We start from the raw sequence: 8,417 nt of genomic DNA, 5'->3' as shown, positions 1-8,417 counted from the left end.
GCCTTTGCTTGAAGCACCCGCACGCCTCCGACACACAGCAATGACAGTTCCAGCGTAAATTTTTAAAAAGCCCCCCCTCGGCCCCCGACTTTCTACTCCCATCCAAAGACTAGACCAAGAACGCGCTGGACCGCGCTGCCAGGCCGAGACAGCCACCAGCCACCCTAGAATTCGCAGCTCTGCCCGCCTCCCATGGCTACCAGGGGTGCCCCTCACCCCACTCCCTCCGCCTCCCGGGGGCCGAGGGCCCCGGGTGGGAGAGGCGACCCGGCGGCTCTACGCCCAGCAGAGGGGGATGGGACCTCGGGCCTGCGATTGACCCCCGGGCTCTGACCTTTCCCGCTGTCCTCCAGGGTCGAGATTTAACCTTTCGCTCCCCCCCTTCCCCCTCCTCCCTCGCAGTGGCCCTCGACTAGGAGAAAAGGGAGAGTGGGTCGATATTTGGGGCCGGCGGTGGGGGAGGCGGACGGTGGCGCCTGGGCCGAATTACAGGAGAATGGGGCCCCTGCCAGAGTGTGCATCCCCCTCCTCGCGCCCAGGACGCCCAGCCTGAGTATCCCGCCTTGCTGGGAGCCGGACGCCAAGATCCAGCTAACTCCCGGGATGGTAAAGAACCCGCCGAGGCACGGGGGAGGATAGGGAGCGTCCTTCGCAGCTGTCCTACCCTGTTAGAACAGCCTCTCTTCACCTAAAGCCCTCCCTTGCCCTGCTCAGGTATCAGCCACCGTTAGCGTTTTAGGGATCCCGAGAGCCTCGGCAGAGGGGCTAGAGAGTGCGGACCCGGGCCCAAGCTCCTCCACCCCACGTCCCAGGCCGAAACATCTGCGCGGGTGCTAAGAGGACCAGTGAGGAAATCAGGCCAAAGTCCCAGGCCGCTGGACCCCACTGACCCGGCTTTCGGTCCCCGCCCGGGCAGCGGGGACCAACCCCGAGCCTGCCCCACTTCCAAAAGCTTCTGCGGCCGGCGCTCCGGGGCTGTCCCGGCGGGGACAGAGGAAGAGGGGCGGCGCACCGGAGGCGGCCTGGGCCGGCGGAGGGCGCCTCCCGCCCCCGCCCCCAGCTCCCCGCGGCTTGGGGTTTTCGCGGTCTCCCCTGCTGGAGCCGGGGCCGCCAGGAGCCGAGAGCGTTAGGTTCAAATGCATCAAGGCTCTGAAGTCATTTATCCGGTTTCATAAATAATTTTCTTATTACACTTAAGCCCGATTCCTACCCCCTTCCCGTTTTTATTGCGGGGTTTCAGCGGCTAAAAAGTTTCTAAGTCGGGTGGGCCATTGTTTTCCTTTTTCCATCATTAACATCATTAATATAAGCTATCAATAACCCTGTCGTTGGGAGCCGAGTTTCACGGTATTGATCCACGCAGCTATTCATCTCTGCCATGCAAGACACGGAATAATTTTCGCATTACAGTAGCTTGGATTTGCTTTTAATTCATATTTAAAGCTGCAACCGGCTCAGTGGAGCGCTCTGCGAAAGACTAGAGGCGCCTAATTAATAATAAGTTAGAAATGAAGGAAGGCACCAGCGAATAAATAATTAATACAGACATCTATGTCTCTTTGAATATTGCTCCTTTAAAAATTTAGACTTACCAGGACCATACTATAAGTCTGCAATTTATATTGTGGGGATGATTTAAGAAAGCTATTTTTTTTCCTTGAAATACAATACTAAATTATTTACAGTGTTTTGCAAACCTAAGTTCCTTCATTAGCCAGCCCCTCCGGTTTGTTCCTTCCAGGTGGAAAACACCAATTTTTTTTTTTTTAATAATCAAAATAAGAAGCATAAACTCCCAAGAACAACTGCCAGCTGAGATTAGTTGTGGGTGGCGGCTGGGGGGTGAGGGGGGAGTAGCCGTGCAGGGTCTCCTACCCTGGGGAGGTGCTGGGGGTTTTGCCACTTAGAGAGTTTTGCTAGAAAAGGAAAACAACAAAAACCAAAGTCTTTGGCCAGTGACTTTGGACATTTGCTGGTGGTGCTGGAAGGGACAATATTTGAGGCAAACTAGGTCCTCAAATGGCCCTAGGAGAGAGGAGACTGGGGTTTGGAGAGTAACAGGTCCCTCTCACTGCAAAAAAAAAGGGGGGGGGGATGGGGGACAGAATTTTTTGAGATGGGCTCTTGAAAGCCAGGATTGGATTCCAGGCTAGCCAGGAACCATCAGTGAGCTAAAGAGGAATGACAAAATTCAAGGGGGTAGGAGTGACTAAAAAATTGAAGGTTTTGTGTGAGAGAGACTAGGATTTGTTTGCAATGTTGTTAGCAGTATTGATTTTTTTTGTTACTTGGATTAATGTATGTTAAGCAGGAAAATACAGGCATTAGTCAAGTACATTATAATCATCTATTGTTGAGAGCGAAGTTTCTCAGGTAGGCGGCAAAAACTTGGGACTGCGAGGTAGTTCCAGGGGCATCAGAACATTCCAGGCTCCAATCTGGGCAGCCAGAGCCCCACAGTGTGGAGAGGAAGAGGCAGCGGCTTCACCTTCAGCTCACTCCCCCTCTCCCCCTTTTAGAATTACAGCCTCTTACTTAACCAACCCATTGCAGGGGGTGCATCAGCCACTAACCTCCACCTCCAGGCAGAGCTAAATGATTAGAGGAATTAAGAAGTAGAGGTGTTCTTGGCCACCCGGGTCCCCCAACGTTCCCCACCCTGCACACCCATGTGCCTCACAGCCCACCGCCCCTCCTCCAGGTCTCTTGACCTTGGCGATCATTCCTCCAACCCTCTGGATACTGGATTCAGGGCTGGAGGCTCCCGTCGCCCCACGTTGATTGGCCTGAGGGCCAGGTATGGCGCACAACCGGCCTGCCTACACAGACACTGGCAACCACACCTGTTAGGCCTAAAAAAGACACGCGCTGGGGACGAAAACGCTGAAGCAGCTATTCAGAAGCGCCTGGAGACCCTCTCGGTCGCGACCCCTGGACCTTGGGAGCTGACCCGACCCAAAGACGCGTGCATAGGAGACTACCGTCCCCACACAGCGGTCCGCAGGGACGCCGCGCTCCTCCCTCCCTCCCGCCTGCAAGCCCTAACTCCCCGCCCCGCTCACGGGGGTTTGGGATTAAGGCCTGCTCCCAACCTTTCCTCTCGACCCCTCCTTTGGCGCCCTGGGTCACTGCATTTAGGAAGCAGAGACCCTCGCAGAGCCCGCCGCGCAGGTGATGGTCTTTCCCAAGCTCCGCAGAAGCCAAAGGGCACGCACAGGACCCCTCGGGTCTCGGGCGGGTTCAGGACGGGTTGAGAGGTCGAGGATCCAGGGGAAAGACTGCTGGGCGCTTGGCGACCTTATGATCCTCCGCCCGGGCGGCTCTCTGGCCCAAGGGCAGGCGCACTGGCCCTGAGACCCGTTCTCCTGCCAGCTACAGGGTAGAGGGGTGGGGGCGGTGAGGAGATGCGGAAAGAGGACCGCGACGGAAGGGCAAGGAAAGAAGGGACAGTATGAAGGCGAAGGAGGGTGCAGAGGGATGGAAAGAGTAAGGCTAGGCCTGGGGAAAGCACAACCCCGAGCGGCCGAGCCGTCCCGGGAGGAGGCGCAGGCGAGGGGTGGGGAGCCCAGAACACCGGCGTTTCATTTTTAAATCTTCTAGGTGTCTGCGGGTCAAATGAAGACAAGGGCGGTAACGATTATTCTGTTAAATCTATGGTACTTGACTGCGCAAACACTAATTGATTAGACACCAAAATGATTTGTTTAAAGAGTTTCCTTCCCCGGTGCAACTGGTCTCGGGCCGGGGCTGGCGTTGCCCGGCGTGCGCTAAGTGGGCCGCGCGCCTGCCCCGCGTCCGGCCGGGGTGGGGTGGCTGGTCGGCGCCCGGGCGACCTGAGGCTCCCGACTGGACAGTGACCCGCGACGTCCTCCCTTCTCTGACCCTCCTGGGCGAGGGAACGGTGTGCCTGGAGAGCGTTCAGAGCCAACTCTGCCCTCCACCCGGCTCCTCTGAGTTTCGCCTGTTTCGGGTCGCTCTTATCAGTGCATGGGCCTCCTCCTTCCTCCCTCCGTCCTCTCCAACCCCCAAGCATGGCACTCTCTACCCCCGCGTGCGTGGGGCGAATCCGGCGCAGAGTCCCAGACCACCGGGAGGTACTAGAAGAGAAGCATTGGTCCCAAATTCAGCCAGCTCATCGCGCCCAGCGGCCTGGGCAGGTCTCCTTTGCAATACACTTCAGCCACATGAAGTTATGTCCAAGAAAGGAAAGCCACTGAAGTTTGGGAGCGAGAAGGCCAACTCCCCCGGAATCTGCGTCCAGCGCGGGATGCTGCGACCAGAGAGTTCTCCAGTAGCCTCGAACCTCTCCCTCAGCCCCACGGCATCAAGTCACCATTTCTCCCTCAGCACTCTTGGATCGAAGCCCTGAAAAGCACTCGACAAGGTGGCCGACTGCTGGGGCGGATTGCAACCAAGAGAAGTCGCCTCTAGTTTACCCGAGGGCCCAGGAAAACAAGCGGGTTTCTTCCTCTGCCCAGGAAGTAACCAGATGCGCACGGAGTTGTCTGGTGTCCTCGGAGGGAGGCCCAGGCCGCGCTTGGCAACTCCCAGATCTCGGAGTCAGCTGCGGAGGGCACTCGCGGACAGCTCTTTAGCAGAGCGTCTTCTCTTTGGGATTTAGAAGGCCGAGAAGAGGAAACACAGAAAGTGCAAAAAATGCCTAGGTTTTTTAAGTTGTATAATTTGTAAGAAAATGAAAGTAATTTAAGAGGGGGAAAAAGTTAACTGAACGGATGAATAAAAACTCTATGCTAAACAGACGAGCAAAGATTGAAGAAAAGGGCAGGAATAATAATTCACCACTTCCTTGGTTCTCAGAGAGTGGAGAGAAGTCATTGACTAATTTTTTTTTAAGGTTTTCAATAGTGAATCATCAAGCCACCCCTTTCTAAATTTCTTGTGTTCTACTCTAATCCTAAGCAATTTTCCAAATAAAATTTCTCCAGATGTGGGAGGGCTCCAGAGAAAGACAGGAGCTCCTCTTTAAAAAGCACCCAGGACCAAATCCTTCACCCCCAGTTGTCAAGGGTTCCGCTGTAGCCAGACACCAAAGAAACTCCAGACACTTGCCAGGAGCTTAAGTTCAGACTGGCCACAGGCATCAGATATGCTGATGTATTTTGCTCTGAGGCTCTAGCCAAGGACTCAGCCTCCCCTTGGAATCCTGGGTGGAGGAATTTGCCCCATTCCCAGGCTAACAAATGGGCAGTCAGCACTTCATGATTCAGAGGGGCTAGAAACATTTCTTTGGAATGGTCCAAAAACTGGGACTGGGCCATATGTTGTCTCTTCTACTCAAAAAAAGAGCTAAAGCATTCATTCAGACCAATGAGAGCCTTCAGAGAGCTTTGTGCGGCCAGCTTTGGAATGGCCTTATTATCTTTTTCTTTTCTAAACCTGACAAGCTCTAACCCGTAAGGATAAGCATAAGGATCACACCTGCCTATCCCACCTCCCATGCTCTCCTGACATTTACAAAATAAAGCATCCTGAAATCCTGTTTCCACACGAAATGTATTGCCAGCAATAGGCCATTCGGTCCATAGTCTTCCCCCCCCCCCTTTTTCTTACATATATGTATGTATGTAATTCTCTGCTGGTGATTGATACTATTGTTTTAAATTCCCTGCAGCTACTCAAAGTCTAATCAGCTAACTGTAAGTCCTCCCATCAACCACACACATTGACCTACCAAGATTCAAGGGATTCCTCCTTAGGCTCTAATTCCCCCATCATGCACATAATGGGTGCCAGACTTTGTGCTGGGCACTGGAAGGGGGAAGGAAAGAGAGGGACAAAATGGCAAAAGCAATCCTCTTCCAGAAGAGGACAATCTCTCTACTGCTTGGCCTCCCTCCAAACATGTGCACTCATCTTAACTAGGCCTAAGAAGAGCATTCTCCATACACATAACACATCTTTAGAAAGATGAAGACTCTTTGTGAGGTCAAGTGACAACATACAGTAATATGTTGTTTCTGACTGAGAAATTACTGCAACTCAGTCAATTACAGGAAAACAATGGTTAAACAAACAGTGTAAATAGCCAAGAAGGATTAGGGAGATTTGCAAGCCAAAGCAAATCCTACACACACATTTTAAAAAACGTTTTAGAGAAAAAAGTCAAAAGAAACATTCAACTGAGCAAGCCCAACACAAATTATGCTTGTCCAGATCTTTCTTTGGCTTCTCCTTTAGGGACCAACACTGAGCCAGGTTCCCTTTTCATAAAGCCCCTTGGGGGTGGGGGAAGTTGAGCTCACTTGATCTGAGCCTTCTTCAGGTGGACTCCAGGGGCTCAGCTGAGAGCCTCACATGAAGGAGGGTTTCCAAGATCAAGTTCCTAATTAGCTACACAAAGAGAAAACCATGAACAATTTGTGCACTTGGTGGTATTTACTTCTCTCTTTCTTTTAACAAACTGCCTTTTGGGAAGAGAGTTGTCATAAGGGCAAATCAATCATTTCAGTGGGATTAAAATATGGGAGGTGAGGGAACCACAGTTTAGCTCAAAGACTGGCTGATACTTTAACCCATTGTTTGGTCTCACATGAGAGCCCCATGATCTATGCTGAAGAAAAAGAGAACAGATACAGTGAGGAACCAAGAATGCAGCTGCCCACCAACATAATGCGATCTGCTTGGCAGAAAATGTTTTATGTTTGTGTGTATGTGTATATGAATAGGTAGATATAGATATGTTTAAATAGAGTAATTGTGTTTTCTGAGCTCCTTGTTGTCAATGTGGTCTTCCCTAAGACATTTTCTTCTGTGGGGGTCTTACATTCCTAAATGTTCATTATGCAAGTAGATGTGAAATCCATTGAGATGGACTCCCATTTCCAGGGCCTCCATATGCATTGTTTGGACAAGATGGAAGTGTCTCTGGTGCTAAAGTCAGCCAAATTAGTCAGTTTCAGGACATGGCTACTTTCGGGGATGGCAGGTTGACTGTACCCACTGGCCTGAACCGCCTGGATTAAGATGTTGCCCTGGTGGTGGCAAGAACCTGGGCAAAGAGGTGGGCCCGCTCATGCGTTAGCTGGTAGGGACCTTTCTTTCTGCAAGGGATGGCCAACCCAAACTTTTTGCCTTGGTAACCCAATCACCGCTACTACCACCACTGCAACCCTGGCCTCCCAGAAGGTCAGGGAACATTTGCAGAGGACACACCACTGGTGGGCTGCAGCATGGTGCCCCAAACAAACCAGTCTGAGTGTGGCCCAGCACAGGCCAGACGCACTTTGTTCATATCTGGGCCCAGATACCCAGGCTCCGAGAAACTGTTCCCATTGTGACCACCGCTTGCCTGGGGCTGAGGCTTGGCTCTGACCCGGCTGTAACGGCCACGGACTGGACAATGGGCACATCTGTCCTTTCTCCGAGGGATGAAAGCACCTAAGCGGACACGGCTCTGCCTTTTGTTGAGGATTTTTTTTCTTTCTTTCTTTTGTAAATGAAAGAAAGCCGCGGCATGTGGCGGCCGGCGGGGTGTACGTCCCACACTGGGGGCCTCCCCACGGTCCCCACGAGGCCCAAAGACCAGGTTCGATTACGGATTGGAGCGTGGCTGTGGGAAGGGCTCAATTACTCCCGAAGCTGAATTGATTTTCAAATCTGGAGGCTTCTCTCGGGGACGCCTGGAAGAGGGCGTCCCTACGGCCCAAGCGGAGATCTGCGCACTGGCGTCCACCCTGCGTGCGTCAGGACTTCTCGAAAGCAGCCGCCTCTGGGTGCTTTACCAAGAGGCCCTTGGAGCAGCCGCAGGAACCGCCCGAGCCTCGGCGGCCCCACCAGCACCCAGAAGTTAACAGGGGTACCCACCAGAGCACTCTCTCCCCTCCTCCCGTCTCTCCTCCACAGGTCGAGTCTCGGCGCAGCGGACGCGCAGCCTCAATTAGAAGCTGAGCGGAAGAAGGACCCAGGCGACGGGAACTGTGAGGTATGGCCCGGACTGGGACTCTTGGCACTGAGCACTCCTCTCCCCGGGGCATGGAGAAAGGGTGGGCACACGAGTATCCGGAAGGACGAAGGGTGTCGGGTCAACCCTTGAAGCTCTTTGCGCCTCCTCCCTCCCCACCACAGTCGCAGCATTCAAGGGTGGGGAAGCGCGGACTCCCAGCAGCCCTCCGGGACATAAAGCTCAGCGGGCCAGAGCGGAAGGGGTGTCACAGTCCCCAGCTCCCCGGCAGCCTGCACCGGGAAGCAGCAGCTGGAAACCTAGGGACGATGGCTCTCCAAGCATAGCGCGCCAACCGATAGGCGCCAGGCAGGGGCGCCCTGGGACTGGGAGGCGAGAGCCCATCCAAGCAAGGGAGGTGAGCGCGGCGCGAGTCTCCCGGGATTGCGGCGGCGGCCCCAGGCCGCACTCTGCGCCAGCCCTTCGCACGTGCCCGCGGCTCCCGGGCTACCCGGCG

Source organism: Carlito syrichta, unplaced genomic scaffold (assembly GCF_000164805.1).
Source record: "Carlito syrichta isolate Samal-C Ts95f unplaced genomic scaffold, Tarsius_syrichta-2.0.1 Scaffold310863, whole genome shotgun sequence".
NCBI classification, from domain to species: domain Eukaryota; kingdom Metazoa; phylum Chordata; class Mammalia; order Primates; family Tarsiidae; genus Carlito; species Carlito syrichta.
The sequence above is the reverse complement of the archived record's forward strand: the minus strand, read 5'-3'. Positions refer to the sequence as shown.